This window comes from Fopius arisanus, unplaced genomic scaffold, assembly GCF_000806365.1.
Source record: "Fopius arisanus strain USDA-PBARC FA_bdor unplaced genomic scaffold, ASM80636v1 scaffold00075, whole genome shotgun sequence".
Taxonomy (NCBI): domain Eukaryota; kingdom Metazoa; phylum Arthropoda; class Insecta; order Hymenoptera; family Braconidae; genus Fopius; species Fopius arisanus.
Genome location: NW_011887814.1, coordinates 264,535 through 284,508, shown reverse-complemented (window position 1 = coordinate 284,508; position 19,974 = coordinate 264,535). Strand labels below are relative to the sequence as shown.

The window sequence follows — 19,974 nt, the reverse complement described above, 5'->3', positions numbered from 1 at the left end:
GACGCTAAAGTGTGACTGAGAGAATAAGAGAGAGTGAGAGAGTGACAAAGAGACTTACCCTCTCCCCCAGGTATTGCCGTAGAGACAGGGAGTGAGCGAGACAACGGGTGAAAAAAAATTGCACTTCACAGGGACAACCGTTGTCCCATTGGCCGCCAGGGGCTACCAAGTGCCGGTTCACCCCCCACTCGAGGACACATCGACCAATCCCAAGCGAGACCACGTCCCCCTGTTGAGTTACCCTTCTGACGTTGGTGTAGAGTGGGCGTCGACGGAATTACTGTTTCTGGTCTGGTTTTCCCTTCTACGTTCGTTGGACTCAATTGCCGGGCCCTCTTACCCCGGCTCCCCCCTCACCCCTAATCGTGCCGTGGCTCTCCTGTGCGGTACCCCCCCTCCCCCGTCCGCCAACCTACCCCGCACCCACCATTTGCCGAGCTTCTGTGGCGCAAAACGGGTACACTAACACCGGCATCACCGGCCTCGGGCCACCGCACGCCAGACAGAGACATACGTCGAGTGCGAATAGGGGCAGGGGGGACGATGAGACATGAAGGGAGGGGAAAGGGGGGCGCTGCCCCTCTCTTTCTTGACTGTCGGTATTGAAATATCCTGGCCCTAGTGCGACGATGCCGCTTCTACCACGCTACGCAGCGGTTCTATTCCCTCTCTCTACCGAACCTTTCTGTATTAAAAAAGGGGGGAATAGCCCCCCCCCCCCCCCCCCCGCTCTTCCCCCCCATTCCCCCCTGGCCAATGTTCTCGTGAATAACGAGTGACGCTGCCGGTTACCGAGTGTTGGAGTTTGCGTTCTTTTTCTTTGGGTTTGAAAGAGGTCTTCCGTTTCAAATTTTTTTTTACAGGGGAAGGGGGATGACTCGGGGGCTTAGGGGTTTTGAACTGGGGTGGGGGAGGACGTTGCAGTGGGTGGGGTTTTATTGGGAGGAGGATTTCCGGGGATTTAGGTGATTTTTGAAATTGCGGTAGATTTTTGGAGTATTAGGGGATGGATAGGGGGGAATAGGGTGGAATTTTTAGGTAGGGACTGTTTTTGGAAATAATCTTGGGATTTGAGATGGGTTTTTTGGAATTCCGGGGAAATCTAGGGGTTTGCGAGGGCTAGGGGCTCCTAGGGGTGAAAGGGGAACGGGGGTAGGGTTGGGCTTCATATATTTTTTTTTTGTTAATTAAACAAATGGAGATTGTGGATCGTAGGGCGAGGGTTTCAGCGCGTTTTCTGCAGGCTTTGTTATTATTTTCATGAATTATTTTGAATTCACGGGGAAATTCAGAGTTTTCCAGGGTTGAGGTCAAGTTTGCGGAAATGTGGGAGAGTGGAAAGGATAGGGTTATGTTTGCATGAAGCTTTGAAGTTGAGGTTTAACGGAAATGCGAAGTTTCCGCGGGAACTATCGAGCCGAAGTTGGCATGAAGTTGTCTGCATGTGTTTTAGGGAATTCAGAGTATGCTCTGCGTTTTTATTCACCGGTAATTATGAGTGAACTCTATATTTTGAGCTGATTATGGGCTATAGGTTATGGTTGTAGTAGTCGCGTCAAACCGCAAATGGTCACGCAACAATACGCGCGATGACCTCAACACGAGAAATCATCTCATGCTGGAGTGACTTTGCCTCCGGAGGCGAGGTTCACGGATGATAGCAATGCTGATAGAGGGAATACAGTGTCTCGAGGATCGAAGACATCCGGTTCATTGTTGAGCTCCCACTCCTCCAAGTCTAGTGTGTGAACTATTTCACACGGAGATAAAAGTTGGATAAAAATAGCTCAGAAAATCGTGGGGAATTTCAAGAGCGAAAAATTACGCCGAATCAATCCACTCCAAGTAGATATACTTTCCCGGAAAAATTGGAAAGCCTTTTTTCTTTTTTTCCTTGCGTGGAAAATTCTCGTTCGAACAAATAGAAAATCTCACCGATTTCGCCGGCCTAGACCTCAGATAAAATATAGAAATGGTTTCCGTGGAGGAATGAACTGACGCCTCGGCGCGCGCCTCCGATATTTCCAACGGGCAATTTCGCGTCAAAAACGACCATCTCGTATCTCACGAAATATTCAGGTTAGAGATTCAATTTTTTTTTCAGTACATTCTGTATCATTTGTCACGGATTACCCCGGCGTCTCATAATTTTATGACGATTGGTTCTTTAGTTATCGTCAATTGAAGGTTTGAGGCCGTCCGAGAATATTCAGCAATTTTCCAATTTTTTCACTCGTTTTTCACCGACAAATTCATTTTTTTCCGTCGAAATTTCCACAAATTTCCATTTCTCATATTTTTTATTAATTTATTAGCCATTTTTGGGGGTGATTGGTGATAATTTTGCGATTGTTATTAACAAATTTGATAAATAATCTCTCAATATTCCGGGTTTGGGGCGAGGGACTGATTGTGGGGCAGATAATTCGGAAAATTTCTGGGTTAGAATGATTATTGAGAGATTTTTCTAGATTAAATCACTGAAAAATGTCTCGCGCACGGTGAGAAATATTTAATTATGCGATAATTGAAAATATCCAGACGATGACATCGTCGGGGCATCGGACTTGATAAATAATTGCGCGCAATATATTCGCTCAGAGAAAGTTAAAGTTATATATGCTAATAATTATATGCGACACGTGCCTGTCATTAATATACATATTTGGCTTATGCGCCGTTTTCCGTGCGTGTTTCTGACAGATAGTTACAACATTTAAGAAATTCAATTATTTTATCGAAGAGTTCTACTATTGATAATATACTATAACCACTCATGAAGAATAACGATTTTTTTGAGGGAAATATTTTTGCAGCGAGTCCTCATGAAATCACAAGAAGATAAGCGCAATCAACGGCTTGATTAGTTTCAAGTAATTTAATCTCATACACGGAGAGAAATATTTAGTAAAAATTACGGAACTTTCAGTTCACTTACCGATTACGGAGTTGATTCGAAAAATTTAAGTGACGGTATCGTTATTTTTCACCGATAATTCAGATAAAAATTACGGAACACCGCGGAAAAATTCCGTGACTTTAGTTAAAAATTACGTGACAGTTCCGTAAAATTTCCGACAACCACCTTTCGCTCCAGAATTACGGAAAATACACGTAATTTTTATTGAATATTTCTCTCAGTGTAACAGACGTTGACTTTCATCTAATAATTCCATTTACTCGACAAGAATCTGCAAATTTACTCACGCGCAGTAAATATTCTTCACGCAGGGAGAGAAATATATTCAACAAAAAAAGCGTATCTTTTCCGTTATTCCGGAGCAAAATTTCACGGAACTGTCACGTAATTTTTATCTAAAGTCACGGAATTGTTCTGCGGCGTTCCATAATTTTTATTTGAATTATCTATGAAAAATGACGATACCGTCACTTAAATTTTTCGAGTGGATTCCGTAATCGGTAAGCGATGTGAAACATCGGTAATTTTTACTGAATATTTCTCTCCGTGTGCAGAATTTTCTCACCGTGTGTAGAATTTTTCTCTCCGTGCGCTTCAACGCGAATTTACGCCGTCATTTATACCCCAGCAAATGTCCCAAGCGAATCTTAAGGATGCAGGAGTATAGAGTCTCGATACCTCACTGATTCACGATATTTCCCTATCCACAGATCTCGATGCACGACCGCGCGTGGGCATTAGCATGCAGCCGATGTATTTATGCAGCGCATCCTCGAGGCACGTTTTTTCAATACCCGATGGTAAGTAGTCTTTCTCACACACTCACTATCGATAATCGCTTGACGAGAACAAAGGAAAAGCTGCGCGCGCCTTGAGTCACACAAAATGGTGGAGGCGCGCCCGAAATGGCCGCGACGTAGCTGATTCGGGTGACGACTCCCCTAATTCTTTACCGGTGACGTAAAATTAAAAAAAATTGATATTGATGATTGGTGATTTTTTTTCACCACTACAGATTTAGTAAATTGAACAAGGCCTCAGGCATTTCGCGAGCATAAATATCCCTTTGGTAAAACCCACGTGCCATGTTTGCAGCGTCCGTAGGCGCGCGATGTCGTGACTATCTCGCAAGTCGTTATCAGCCGGAATGACTCTAACACGTCGTCAGCACCGGCTTTGTACAGTACTTTGAAACCTAATCTTCAACGTGTACGGATAAAAATATTACTTTATTTTCGGTGAGAAGAAAAATCTCACTCGAGTCGTAATCGATAACTCGGAGTAATATATAGATATCATTCAAAGGCATTAGCTCACCGCGTGATAGAAAGAATTTCTCCGAATCTGCATACAACCAAGAAGATTAATCTACCCGTGAACCTTGACAGTCGGAATTTCCCGCTGTAAAAATTCCAGAGAATTCTTAAGAGTTATAGGTAAAATATTCATGCAACACGGTATCAAGTCGCATGATGACAAGGTCGTTGTCACGAGCTCCGATCTGTCAAATCTATTCCCTGAGTTTACCGATTTTCTGCCAAAAATCAAATCTACCCGCTGTCAAATTTCGCGACTATGGATGCACTCCATTAATTTTGTCGCGAGGATAAACACCATTTAAGCATTTGTGGGATATTTGACAGGTACACGGAGAGAAATATTTAGTAAAAATTACGGAACTTTCAGTTCACTTACCGATTACGGAGTTGATTCGAAAAATTTAAGTGACGGTGTCGTTATTTTTCACCGATAATTCAGATAAAAATTACGGAACACCGCGAAAAAATTCCGTGACTTTAGATAAAAATTACGTGACAGTTCCGTAAAATTTCCGACAACCACATTTCGCTCCAGAATTACGGAAAATACACGTAATTTTTATTGAATATTTCTCTCAGTGTAGATTTTCGGTTTGATCTATTCTCAGGATTTCTGTCAAACATTGAATCTACCGGCTGTCAACTCCATCAATAATTAATGCGTATTTCATTGATTCACGTTACGAGAGAGGGCTACATAAATTTAGTATCGATACGGCGTTGACAGGTAGATCGGCCAACTCTACCGGTCATTGGGTAATTTCGAAAATGGACGCGATTGACAGGAGCGACGAGTTCAGTCATCATAATCATAATTATGCTTCATCAGTCATAATTATCTCAGGTGTTAGATTCTTTCGACATAGATCTGTCATGGATTCGATAATTCTGCCAAGAATTGAAAGAGGATAGATCCATTTCATACGTCAATGTGTGCGTGTCAATGATACCAGTACAGACACAACCTCATCACCCCCAAATACTAAAATAAACCGGCATAATCCTCCGGATTAACTCCAGCTTATAATAACACAATACAGACAGCATGGAGTCTCAAATTACCGGTCGTTGTCGAGTCCTAATGTCAGGGGGGCCAGGTTTTAAGGCCCCCTCGGGCCCTCAGTTTCGAGTTTTGGAAGTGAAAGAGGTGTCCTACCATTTTGTGAGAGGACTGACCACTGAAATAGGCCCGGGTACCGAATTGTTTTGACGGGATTTTACGATCGCCTGTTTTGAATAATGGAGGCGGTCATTCGGAGAAGTTAATGAAAGACAGTGAATCACCGAGTTGATTATATTTTCTCAATGTTATTCTGGCGTCAATGCTGATTACTTTCCCGCGTCTTTGTGTCGTCATTGTTGACGATATTGAAACGAAATTTTTTCGGTAGAGGTGGATATCGAGATATTGACTTTCAGTTGACGTCACATTCACCTTTAACTTTGACAGAAATGATAGAATTGATAGGATTGACATAATTGGAAGGATTGACAGGATTGAAAGAATTGACCGAATTGGCAGGATTGACAGGATTGACAGGATTTGCAAAATTTCATTCGCTCGGTGTGTAGAACGGACGCGCCATGACAGTAAAAAGTTTAATTATTATTTCTTGTTCCATTGTCTTCTGGGTTTATTGTTGTAACTCTCGTCGTGACAATTATTTTGAAAATTTTTGCGCTGTCGATGTCGGGCATTGAAATGAAATTCCTTTGTGAGAGTCCGATTGGAGGAGGAGCATTCCGATTCTCAAGGTCTGCGAGTCTCAACTTGTCCTCTTGGATTTCAAGTCTCCACCAGCTCGACACCTTGGAAAACTCGTATTGGGAAATAGATTTTCAAAGGTGACGTGAAATATCGTTGTGTCACTCCGCAGTCGAAATTTTACCGAATTCCCGGAGAAATCACGGGCCCCAAAAAAATGGCGTTCTCCAACATTCGAGCGATCTTTTTCTTTTTTCCTCGTGGATGGCGGTCTCCTCGCCATTTTTTAAATTGTCATCTTGATGTCATCTTGATGTCATCTCGAATAGAAAATGGGGAAATCCGCGTGCATTGCTTGACGCGTTTTCCGAAGTTCAGGGCCAGAAATTTTTAGCGACAAATCGGATTTTTTGTCTTTTATCGAATCAATTCGACTTTTTTCGGAACTCATTGATAATCGATTATCGCTGACGGTTTCATGACTCGTTCCCCATTTTTCCTCTCATTTCTTTCTCCATAAATTCGATCCCTTCTGATGAAATTCTAACCAATCATTTCGTCGTTTTTCAAATTTTCTTTGAAAATCCTCGCAATTTTAATTTTTGGCTGACAAATTCGCGCAGGAAAAATGGAAAATTTTTCTATTCAACTTATTTGCTTTTAGATCGACAAATTTTTTGTTAGTCGCTTAAAAAACTGACCGCCGAGGTTTTTTTCTTCCCGTTGGCAACAGCGCGGCGTTCCGTCGCTCTCGCAAAAAAACCGTCATAACCCGAAAAACTATAACAAAAATAATGCGTCGATATTATCAACCCGATGGTAAAGATTCCGATGAACCTGCCATCACAAGAATTTCGGAAAACGGTCAACTCTGAAAAAGGGCGTGGCCTTGTCAAAATGGCAGTGTCAATATCTCGATAATTACCGCAAACATCGATAAACAATCGTGACCTTGAGGAGAAGTAGGGAGTGTCATGTCCAAATGCGGAAGAATTTTTATTTCAACTTGACAAGTTTTTCGCAAAATCAAATTTTTCCTTTGGGAATTTTGCCGGATGGTCTGGGGAAAAATCCGCGGTAGCTCCGGTGATTTCTGGGGAATTTTCACAAAAAAAATCAGGTAGAGGTGCGAAATTGTGAGGATTGCGGTGGAAAAAAAATTTTGCCGATTGATACAATAGATTGGGAGATAAAAAATAGCCGTTTTTCGTCTGCGCAGGGCGGGACGCAGTTTTGTCAATTTCTGCGCAGTCTATCGCCGCCTCTCACAATCCCGCGAGTGGAACTTTCCGTTCGGCTTGAAGTACATGCAATCGATAACTCGTCATTAAATCTTCAGTTTTCAGGGGTTTTTCGTTAATACTTTAGGGAAATTGATTGTTGTAATTCAGCGCAAGTTGGGAAGGGGCTTACAAGTATTTCTGTGTCAGGGATGACAGCGGGAGTTGCGGAATAATATTTCTCGACCGATTGAGTGACGAGAAAAATTTAAGTCTCGGATTAATCGCATTTTTTAACGGGAAATTCGGTTTTTAAAAATTGGAAAAAAATAGGTAGCGATTCTCTGAGGGCAAATGGTTATCTCTCCTATCGAAAATCGGTGCTTAATATCACAATTTTCCGGAAAAAATGGAGAGTTTTGATGAGCTCTCTCCATCAAGAAATTATTTCCATCTCAGAATCTTAATTAACTCCCAAAATCTGGTCTATCAGTTCTCAAAAAATTCTCAAAATTCCCCAGACCCAGAAACATTTCTTAAATTAATCAGAAAGTCTGAGAAACGGAAATTTCTCATGGTCATTCAGTCCTGAATAATAATTGAATTTCAAAAGCTCCATTTGCCCGTCAATTTTCTTTTGTAAATACGTCCAAATGTTGTCTTCATCAAAAACTCAAGTCTCAAAACTCTTGATTTATCCGCAACCAAGAAAATTTGCCTCGAACTTCTCCAGAAATTCGTTAAAAGAGGTTCTCCATCCCTTAACTTTCGCAACTCAATTCCCCAAAATGATAAAGTTTTAATTTACCACCCCCTGTCAGGGACCATCCCCTCCAGTCAAGCGTTCTCCAGTGGATTTTCGATCGCGCGAATTCTCACCCCGGCGTTCCGTAAAGAGAAAAAAAAAGCCGCAGTGAGAGACAAAAAAAGCCTGGAGAAGAGACAAAACTAGACTCCTACCCTTTGGCCACCCTCTTACACCCCCTCATCGACGGTAATTCCGTCGCCATGGCAACACCCCCCTGAGGCGCCCCCTCCCTCCCCGTCACCCCCTCATAACGCGGACACAACGCGTGCCACCCCCGCCTCCACCCCAACGTCGAAAGCCCAACGTTATCGATCCGTCGAGACGCTCGACGTCGCTTTTACTCCAGAGCCAGTGTTTCGCACCGGCCCGAGGACTCATCCATTTTTTTCCATCGCCCCCCCCCCCTCATCCCCCTCAATTTTCCCCCAACCCTGTGTCGACAGAGTGCATGGTAGGGGATTGTTTCACGATTTCCCTCGCCACTGGTTTGGGGAAAGAAAGTTTTTCCGGGTTTCTGGAAAATTAGAAAATTTTAGGTGCAGCTTTTTCCCATTTTCTTTAGAGATTTTCCCGATGTGGTTGGGATTTTCAGGATTTTTTTTTTGGATTGTTCAAATGAAATCTTTGGCCGATTTTTGAATCGCGTTTTTTTGAGCTGGAATTGAACATTTTTGGAATTTATATGCAATATTGGAAATTTGGGAAATTGGGAAATTGGAAAATTGAGAGGTGAGGATTTGTCGATTTGTTTGGGCAATGCCTAGGGGTTCTGTTAGAGGCAGGTGGATGTTACATGTGTGGCTTTGTTCTTTCGAATTTTAGTTTTTTTCTAGTGGAAAGGGGATTTTCAGATTTTCACGGGGAATCAGGAAAATTGGCTTTTGAATTTTCTCGGTGTTAGGGTCTTTCTTGGAGCTTTCGCGTATTTTTTTTTTACCTCTCCTCCCGCCTCTGGAGTATCCTCTGGTTTTTCTCATTATTGAAATTCTCCCGTTTTGGCATTATCCAATTTTCCATTTGCTCGGAAAATTCAGATCAACTCTTCTCGCAATTTCATATCATTTCGCGAAAACTCGTTTACCACAACTGCTTTTCTCGTCTCCCTCACTCGCCCCGAAGTTTCTCCCTGCCTCCCAAATTTTTGATCTCCATAATTCCACCAAAACCTCTTCCAAATTTCCCGGAAAATCGGAAAATCAACTCCTCACATGTTCATCAATTTCCCATCTCCCCGCTGTCTCCGCCGATCTCTGACCCCCCAAGGATTTCCCACCAAAACAATTTCCAGTCCCCGAAAAAAGACCGCCGGAAAATCGGAAAACTCATTTCCCCAACTCTTCCCGGGTATGCCAGCGATCTTTCCTCCCTCCTCCGTTTAAAATACCGTAAATCGAATTTTCCGGAAATCTTGACGCGCATTTTCCGGTGAAAATGAGTTGACGAATGTTTTGAATTTTCTTTTAACGAGAATTTTCCATTTTCCTCGTACCCGGTGTGGTGAAAAAAAATAATCCAGCTTTTTAAATTCATCCGAGCAATGCATTTGAAATTTTTTCCAATGAAGATCAGGTTTATGCGAGACCTCGGGGACACGTACCTGTTCGAGATAGAGCGGGTGCACACTCGTGTCTCTGGTAAATGGCCCCATGTATACATGGATGAAACTCACACAAATACTCATTGAAATGCGCACACTGGAGACCTTCGCGCTCGTCACGTCCTCTTTTCTTTCCTTCTTCTGCTGTTTGTTCGTTGTCTCACTTTGGGTTGGATATATAGAAGACTGGCGCTTTCACCGGGGGCCTCTGATACCAAATGAATTTTACCTGCAGGCCATTTTTCCTTTTTCATTTACGGGTGAGAGGTTTTTTGTCCGACTCCAATGAAACATCAATTGCATGAAAATTCTTTGGAAAATTCTCCCCAACATCAATCGATCTTTCAACGATTACCAAAATTATTTACTCTCTTCTGTCTGACGATTTCTAAAACTTTATTATTATTTTATTATTTATTACTGTCGTTTGATCTCGGAAAACCGGAAAACTCACAAAAATTCGCGCGATTTCCCCTTCACGGAAAAGCGACGCGTCACCTATACGAATTACGCAATTATCTCGAAAACTACTGATTACAGTGAAAAATTGTATAGAACCTTTTTTGTGGAGAATTCAATTACCAAAAAAAAGTTCGGATGAGTTTTTTTTGCCTAATCGATATTTCACGGGATAGAGATCAGAAGGGAGCGACGACTCGAGGTGCCGCGGCGTCGTGATATCATCGTCAGAAAACTTCAAGTAGGCAATTATCTCGGAAAGTACTGAATTTAGAAGATACTGTCATTAGACATTTTCTGCGAATAATTAAATTTCCAACAAAAAATGCAGATATCATTTCCACCTGCAATCGATACTTTGCGAGATAATGACGCAATTAGTGGGAGAAGGCAGCCAGAGTTGTCGCGATTTTTCTCTCAGAAAAATGAAAAATTTATATATATTCTCTGCAATATCTCCCCATCAATGTATACACAGAAGGCAATGAACTGACGCACATGCTTCACCGCGCGAGGGAATGAGGAAAAATAATTGGTAATAAATGTTGCGCACAAACGCGAAACGGGAAATAACGTAAGGAATATTTTTCCTTTCTACCTGAAACTTGAGCTGTTTCACTCCTATCCAGGATATGTAACGGTACTAAAAAGCATCAACGTTCCTTACATTAAAAAAAAATCCCAAGGATTTTCCCAAAAAGAATCCGTCAAATCATTTCCAGAATTTCTCCAATCCCCCGAATTTTCCCCAAACCCCTGGAAGTCTCGAAAAATTCAACAAGAAAAGGGAAATTCTGTCTTCTGACGTTCTCTGCACCTAGAGGAGGTCTTTGCACCTAGAAATGATATTTCCAAGTTTTCCACAATTTTTTTTAGCCCGAGACTCCATAAATAATCGTCTTTACACCGAAATTATTGATGTGTTTGTATTTCCACATTTTTTTTTACTCTCATCCTCTATTATTGGACGGGCATTCTCTATTGATCCTTCGACAGAAGCTCAGTATTACCCACGTAACAAGACGATAATACCGGTAAACCGTCCACAAGCTTTCGTGCATGAATATTCTTCATTCGCCACAAAGAATTCCGGTTTTCGCCGCGTTCCCCTGGAATTTTGGCTGTGCGCCATTATTGCGCCCGAGATTTTCGTTGCCGTGACCTTGTGGGAGGATCAGTGACCTCTAAAATCATCTATCGTCACTCCCGTGAATTCCCGCCAAAAATTTACATCATGGGGTCATACGATTTTTATGATTTTCCTGTGCCCAGCATTTTCCGCGGTCAAAAGAAGAATTCGCTGGAATTCAGACCTCCAGAGGGCGGAATAACTTTCGAGGTCAGATTCAGAGACTTCGGATCAATTTCCTCCAGAGAATTGAACTTAGAGACTAACCTAAAAAGTCGAATCCATTTTGCTCTTATGACACCTAGGGGATATTGAAAAAAAAAATGGTTTTTCGCAAGGTTTTAGTTCTCCCTACATTCCCGGAATTCTGAAAGTGAGAAAGTGTTTTTTTTCCCAGATCTGGAATTTTCGTAAACGAGATCTCCCATGCCTTCTCAATCGAGTCCGTCTCCAACTTCCGGAAATGCGGAATTGAGCGCGAAGTTCAAATTTGGACTTGAGAATTGTCGATTTTTTCTGTTTTCTCGGTCGACCCCCGGCCATTGTCTTCTCCAGTGACACTTATTCTGGTCGTCACTACCTCTAGATGTACAAAATATATATAAAAAAAAAACGAGAAGTCAGTCACGGGAACGGAAGCGGTGAGCGTGGGGCGGTGATGGGCCGTTTCCGGTGGTCCCCCGTTCTTTTTATCTCTCTCTCCATACCCATACAACAGTGAATTCTCTTGTAAGTGTTGCAATAAAGTTGACCGCAGACGCACCGTCTGCCTCATCATTCTATTAAGATACACCCCAACTCTCCCGAACAAAAGAATCGTCGTCGTCAAAAAAAAAAGGATTTTTCCCGTCGAAAAGTCTGGAAGTCTCTCAAAACCCCGAAACTCGGTTAATTCCGCCGTGAATCGGTACCACGACGGGTTCAAAAACAACCCCAACCCGGAGATGTCTGAAAAATACCAATTTTCCCCATTTTTGTCACTCAAAACCTCCAAAACACAAATCTAACCTCAAATTTCATTTCCTGATTTCAAAATTCCCGCCAAATTTAAAGGGGGTATGGGGTCCCAACTGACCCCGTCATACATTTCAAAAATTTGCTGTTTAACAAAAAAAAGGGAAGTGTTTCATTGGAAAATCAAAAACGATATTTTCCCGGTATTTCCCGCCTTTTTTTATTAAAAAAAAAGTGCAAAGGGGGGCGGTGGGGGTCGTACGGTTTTTTCAGATGACGGTGAATTAGTTCATGTCATAATGCAATGATTTTCACCCCCTATCTGTTGTACTTTGGTCTCAGTGGGGGGAAGAAGCGAATAATGAGCTAGAGGGCGTGGCCAGCTCGACCCCCCTTGGTACCCCTTTAATTCGTAACGCTCCTCTTCGGTTAATGCAATGCGACAGCAAAACATCATTGGGACGTATAGCGCGTACCGTTGGGAATTGACAGGCTCCCTATGGTCAGGCGTCATCCGGTGAAAGATAATTGGGGGAGTTGGAAACATTTCTTTCTCCGAATTTTATTGCCGTCTCTTTCTCGCCCCCCATTCCGTCACTCTTCAAAGGGGCACATTACGAGGGCCGCGGGGGGTCCATAATCACCCCTGTATGCAGATTGTAGATCGAAGGAGTTCGAAAAGAATTCCCCCAATGGGCCGTAGCAGCTAATAATAGGGCGAAGATCTAGTTTTTTTTTTCATTTTCTGGGAATTTCTAGGGGAAACCGTTTCTGACGTTGTCGGCAACGAACATTCCAGAGTTTTCATGTCTAGATAATGAGTCTGCATCGATGAGTTTTTGAAGAGGCCACGTTTGAGGTCTAGTTTTTTAATTCGTTTTCTAGTGACTTCTAGGGATGTACACAATAGGTTAGACTTTGAGAGTTGAAAGAAAAATGACTTGAGATCGGAGTGCTCGTCTTGTTTATCAATGCGTGACCTTCGTCGATCTAGTTATTAAATTATCGTTCTAGGGAATTTGGAGGCATCCATGGTAGGTTGAAGTTTGAGAGTTGAAAAAAAAAAATAACTCGAAACCGGGAGTCCTCTTTCCCTTTGTTTATGAATACTTGTCCTTCGTCTTGGTGCGGTCATCGGGGTGTTCTGGCAACATTGCTATACCCGGGGTATGGGTTTACATTTTGAAGGATAGGCCCCAAAGAGCCATCTGGTCTCATCCTTTGCGGGGAAAGGCAGCTGCCTATGTGCGATCATCCACGTCCTTTTTTTCGAAGGCACCGTAAAGTACCCGGGGTAAACCTCACTCGAGAGATTAGAGACACTCGAGTCACTCCGAAGAATAAAAATAAATAAGTGGAGGGAGGAGAAGGCACGAGGCAAAATTTCCGAGACGAATAAAACGATTTTCAGGTTAAGCCGGTGAATTTCATCTGTATAATCTGTTTACTTTTTTTTCTCCACCGATATCTCGAGTGGCAATCGACCTAGCTCATCGATTCCGGTATCATTGGAAAGCCGAGAAAATTTTCAATCGAAAACACAACTCGACGGCTCTATTTGTCCTCGAGGGCTTCGAGATATCGAGGTAAACGATTTTGGCGGGAAAATATTGGGTTTGAGGTTATCTTTGGGAGTTGTTGGTTAAAGGTTTGAGTCGTGTAGCTGTTTAGATCGGAAATTTTTCCCACTTTGTGGTAAAAGGAGAGTCGATATTTGTCGCCGATTACCTCTCGAGATAGTGGTGAAAATGTGAAAATAAAGGGCTTTGTAATCGCTTGAGGATCGACCATTTTGGATGTATCATCTTATCTCGTACTCAAGACTAGACAGCAACTCTGGTATCACACGCCGCTGTGTTATTTCATTCTGATAACACGCAAATGCCACAGAAAATACATCCATGTACATTTTAACGTTTAGGTTTTATAAATATTGGAGATAGGGTGTTATGTGCGGTGAATATAATACTTTGAGCGGAGCTTATCGCGACGAATCAAGGACGTCGGGGTCTCGACTTCTGGTGGGGGCGCTCTATTCAACTACCGATATCACAAATATTTACAGGAATAAAAAGAAAAACTCGCAATTGGTTTGAAAAGTTGAAAAGAACTTTGAAGATGAAAACGAGACGATGCCCAAATTAGCGAGCGCCTCGAGCAAAATTCATACTCCAATTAAAAAAAATTTCGTGTGACAATTAAATTTGATCAATTGCTCTAAATCCGCGGAGGGGCAAAACGGGTGCATTTAAAAAATTTTTATTAAAATGGAATGAGATTGGCGCGTTTTTCTCAAGATTTCCAAAATTTTTTTTGGAATTATTGAAAAATTGTTGATTTTGAGAAAATTTCAGTTGTATTTTTTTTATTGTTTTGAAGATTGTAATTTTTTGAAGAGCGATTATGTAGTTAATAGGGGCTTTTAGGGTGGGTAGGGAATAATATTCTGTGGGAACATTTGACGGAAGACACTCGACCATATTTTTTTCCTCTTTTGCTATGTCAGGGCAACAGGTGGTGAAGTAGCTGGCGCTGAGGTTTTAGTTTTCTACGAAAAACTTATCGCAAAGCGTCTTGTAGACACTGTGCATTCCATGAAATTTTCCCCGATTGTGGAGTTTAAAACGTGTAGAGAGAGAAAAAAGAAATGGTCACGCGAATTTTTGTCTCGCCTCTCATCATTATTTACATTTTGCTTTTCTGCTACTTACACTCGAGGGGAGACCAATCAGGGCCTCTCTGTGTGGCATTTTACCTGCTACATAAAACTGAAGCAGAGAGAGAAGAAAAAAAAACGAACAGGAGAGATAAAAATAAAACGAATGCGAGTTGAAAGAGGAGAAAAAAAAAAAGGAAATTACGTCGCTCGGTGGAGTTGTGCCGTCACGAGGACTCGGTCGATTGGTATCTGTCCCCGAAGTGATAAATATTGACACCCAGGCGGTATGTCAAAATTGAAAAACGGATATTGGACAGTCTTAAAATTCTTTTCTCTCGATTTTTCGCGTAGGTGGGGGCAAGGGAGGGGTGAAGTACTGAAAAAAAAATTTTTTCGCCGGTCAGGATGGCTGGGGGAGGGTACTTTTCCTGGAGACGAGGTCAATACTTGTTCATTGCACCGAGCATACGGCCTTGCTCGAGTCTATTACACTCGGTTGACGCGATGGTCATACAATACCGCATGTGAATGTGTGAAACACGACTCTTCAATTTTTCACAAGCAACCGCATTTTTCAATTAATTTTTCTCCCCATCACCCCTCACTCTCCAGACTTTTCCACAAACCGCGGGTCAAATTCAGTGAAAAATTCAATTGTGAAATGAAAAATCCACTTAACAGAACACTAAATGAAGATGAAAATCGCGATTGTTTCGATTGAATTTTTATTGCTACGGTAAATTTAATGCATAATTGAATTCACGTGGAGTGGTAATTTTTGTTAAATAGAAAAATTTATTTCTGTGCACTTGGCTTTATCGCATAATTATTCCATAATTTTCGTCTGTTTGCAGATGGTGGAACTGGAGGGATGATGAAAATGTCATTGGAGTTTATGGTGAAGTGATTTTCAGAGGTGAGTAATTAATTGTTTGAGGTTAGTCCCTTAATGTAGTGGGGGAAGTGCGACGGATGGAGTGAGAAGGGGGAGATAGAGAGTGACAATAAAAGGGAAGCTTGTTGTTGGCACGTGCCTTACACCCGTATATATACGTTTAAGGTTTTATAGTAAAACGTGGTATGCCCCGAAATCCCGGACTGAATCCCTAATGACAGTGTTATTGTCATCCGCATGTTTATACACTCGAGCTATTTTTACTCATTCTTTTTCTGTCTCGAGGACAAGTGCGATTCACGTTTTCATCACGTGATCCATCAAAAAGACGCTAATTTCATCCCCAAAAAATATTTCCAGAGGGAAAATACCCTCCAAAATTTGGGATTGAAAGTCACCCCATTCGATAGGTCGAAAAATTTAACCAAGATTTAAAAAAAAGACGACCTTTTTCGTCCCAATAGTTCTTGAGTTGTTGTCAAAAAATGTTTTCAAAATAATCGGTGAAAATTGGGCCCGATGGGCCGTTCGATAGAATACATTTTAATCTGTATTTTTTGATAATTGACTCTCACCTCTTCATATTGAATTGAACTGAATTGAAAGCCGGAAATACTGGAGTTTTGTGGGGCCCGAAAATTAGGATAAGTCCCAAAAATAAACAGATTAACATCGAAATAGATGTGAAAACATCCGTTTTATGTTAAATAATACGTTACAGCAGTTGATTTCGATATCCAAGACGTTGAGACACTGGTACTATCGGTCTATAATTTGGCCATTTGAGGCCCATTATGTGGGCCGTAGTCTGCTTCCCTCTTGGGACCGTTTTCCTCACGTATATAGATTTTTTTATATATATGTTATAGGTGAGTTGAGTTGAACACAATGAAAGGGCCCGCTGCCAGCTGCCCCCTGTGACACGCGCCGTCGACGTTGGGCCCCGCGCTCGCGAGCGGTCCCAGCTTGGGTTCGTTATGGCCTAGGCGTATTTATTATATAAAAGGTGAGGCTTATTCCTTTTTCATTCTTCATGATATTCTTATTCTTACTTCTGAGACCCCGGGGAATTTCATGCCCTGTGACACGTGGGCCCAATTTTCTATTTCAACCTTTATTTTCGGGGATATGAATGAATGAAGGAACTACTTTTCTCGTTCGCTGAGATCTGTAGCTGTGAGTTTTACCAATAGACAATTTTTTAAATCTCGTGTGAAGTTTCAGATGAGGCCCAAAATCTCTTTTTTGTCAGAAGTAGTTTTTCCGCCATAACTCGAGAAGTAGTGGAGCAAAATGAATTGTCTTTTTTTTAATTTGTGGGTAAATTCCCTGGTCTATTCGATGGGATCATTCTCAACCCCAAAATTCTGCATTTTTAGAATTGAGAAATGCGAGTGATTTTACTGTTTGGAGTTTTTATTGAGTCTGTTTGGGTCGAGGTGGATTTTGTGGAGTTTCGGGTAATTTATGGAGTCAGGGGGGGCTTCCTCGAGGTTTATAATCCTGACGCGTTGGGGATTGGGATCGTAAAGTTGTGGGTAAAATGGCGGATGGCCAATTAGCAAGCGATTAGGATCGTAAAAATTATGGAATCATTGGGTGGGAATTTCAGTGGGAATGTGTCTACTCTGGCGACACTATTGGATTGAATGTTGACAAACAGCTGTCAAAATGATCTCCTATACAGATATTCACTAACAAAATCCTGAATTAAATTCCGCCTGTTTTTCGTTGATACTTCGAGAGACTGTGGAACCAGAAAGCCGCTTCTGGTTACATTCGATAGATCGGAAAATTCTCTACGCAAAGGAAAAAAAAATGGCTCCAATTCAATGGGCAGAATCCGCGAAAACTGACGCGAAAGAGATCGACGGCTTTTGGCGGTACCGGTTTTTCCAGTGGATCTGTTTATAACTTTTGATAATTGCCGTGAAAATTGTCGCGAAAAATTTAAATTAATGATTAAAATCAATTTTGCAACGATCCAAGGTACTTAACCATTTCAATTCACGTCCCAATGTTTTGCGCACCGATGCAACAAGCCCCAAGGCCGCACCAACGTTTAGCTAAGCACGCGACTAGTTTTTGCGTCGTTGCTCTTAAAAAGAAACGACTTTAAGGCAAGAAATAACCTCAACTCGAGAATAATCTCAATGAGTAAGCGTTAAACCATTGGAAATACGTGTACGAACAATTCGAAGCGATTCAAACTATCCGCACCACCATTTTGCAGACCTCGCGAGCCATTTTGAGAGCCCAACAGACATTCCAAGTGCGCAATTTATTCGGGAGAATGAGAGACTATTTAATCTTGATGAGAATATATTGGAATGAAAATAAAATAGCCAGTTGAGTCATTATTATTCCGATGTCAATGCGAGGACCGATGACTCGATTCGAGGATTATCATCGCGTTGTGAGATAAATATTATCGAAACAGTGAATTCAAACGATTGGAATTATCCAACTGTTGAGGGAGTGGGTGTGGGGAGTCGATAATGACCTCATTCGATAGTTCGGCATATTTACCATCGGATTGAAAAAAAAGACGAGTCGTCTAGCCCGGTTTGTTTTCAAGTTACGTGGAGAGCAATATTCACCGTTCAATACGTTTTTCGTTCGTATCTCCTAAACTACCGGGGCAAAACGACTTGTATTTTTTTTCCCAATTTCCGGGTGAATGTCTCGATCTATCCGATGAGACAATTATTAACCGCCTGCCATTACCCCTTCCTCCGAAACCAATAGCTGAACAATGATGACTCTCGTTGAAGCAAAAGAAATTCCGTGGAAAGTCTTAAATGAATAAATCATCGATCGAAGTAATTGTTGAAAGGTGCGATCGAAACGTGCGTCCATTGGGTCTGATGGTGGACGATATGATCTTGATGATTCCTGCTAGAAAGAAATTCACCTGTGATAAATGTAGCCAATGAAAATCAAAGGAGGTTGAATTACCGGTGGAAGTGAGCGGGTGCTTTTTCACTGGTGTACGGGAATAATGATTTAGACAGAAACGAGGAGGCATCTGGTCTCAATATGTACGCGGAGTGAGATCCTGGTCTCGTCATTCCGGTCTTTGGTATAGTCCACCTTCCAATGCTCAGGGGTTGACTCCCGGGCTCATTGTAAATTCGGTGGGACACAAAAACACGTGGGGTACCTCGGAGATGGGTAGAGAAGGAACCGGGAGGATCGTTATGGTGTGGAAAGAACAAGAGGCGCCCACTGTGCGCCTTTTACTCTTCAAATGTCCTTTTCTCTTATTTTTCTTTCTCAACTTGCATTTCCGTACATTCGGCTCTACCTCACCTCCGGTATTACTAATTATTACCACGCCACCGACCTTCGCCCGAAATTACACCTCCATTTCACAACCATTATCTTTTTCTCTTATATTGACCGATTCTCTACGCAGACAGGTGGTTAGGACTGATCCCATTCGATAGACCAAGAAATTTACCTACAATTTAAAAAAAAAACAACTCATTTTGCTCCAGTAGATCCGAAGAAAATCCCAACTGAATTCCCATAGATCATTCATCGATCAATGCTAGATCATTTGCATCGGTCGAACGGAAACGAAAGGGAGATGCATCCACCGAAGAATATCCCCATCGATCCAAAAAAAAAAACCGCTCACTTCGCCCCAACAGATCCCGCGAAAATCCAAAAAACCCCATAGATCATTCTAGATCATCAATTGTAGATCACTTCTACATTTTTCGCTGTAACTCCAGATCTACAGGACCAAAAGGTCTCGTTTTTTTTTCAAATCTTGTTAAAATTTTCCGCTCTATCAAATGAGCGGGGTCCCATTCCCCGATTCCGACACCCCCAACTTCCGGGGGTGGAAAAAAAAAATACAAAAATCATTACTGGAACCATCACCCGCCGTAATTCTGTACTCGCATATGCCTTTGTGACCGCCAAGTCCTTTCCTTCTCGCCTTCCATTCGCGCGGGCGAAGGATAAAGACGGTGAAAAAAAAAAATCCTCTTGGACCGCAAAGAGGGAACCGGACTGAAACACCAAGTATTCGTATCCCATCCACGTGACGCACACCGTGACTTTCGTGTGCGTCTGTGTATTTTTGCGTATGTGTTGGCACTCGACTGTATGTGTCGGGAACACGTTGCCGTCGGCGCAGAGCCGGCGAGTGGGAAAGAGATATTCTAGAATCTCTGTCTCTCTTTTTTTTTTCTGAGGGGCCTCGTGGGGAGGTATTCGTGCACAGAGTGTATACCGTTTCTCCTCGTTTTCACTCGACTCTGGTGGCACTCTGTTGGAAAAAGAGGAGGAGGGGGGG

At 42.1% G+C, this 19,974-nt stretch overlaps 1 protein-coding gene across 2 annotated transcripts in view; it reads left to right on the top strand.

Annotated features, from left to right (window-relative positions):
• Rab26 (RAS oncogene family member Rab26) overlaps positions 1-19,974 on the top strand; it is a 65,929-nt gene that overhangs the window by 979 nt on the left and 44,976 nt on the right. For both annotated transcript variants that reach the window (XM_011310382.1, XM_011310383.1), the window contains 3 exons: positions 3,631-3,720; positions 15,625-15,686; positions 16,535-16,671. The gene's annotated coding sequence lies outside the window, so the exon portion shown is untranslated. The remainder of the gene's footprint in view (positions 1-3,630; positions 3,721-15,624; positions 15,687-16,534; positions 16,672-19,974) is intronic.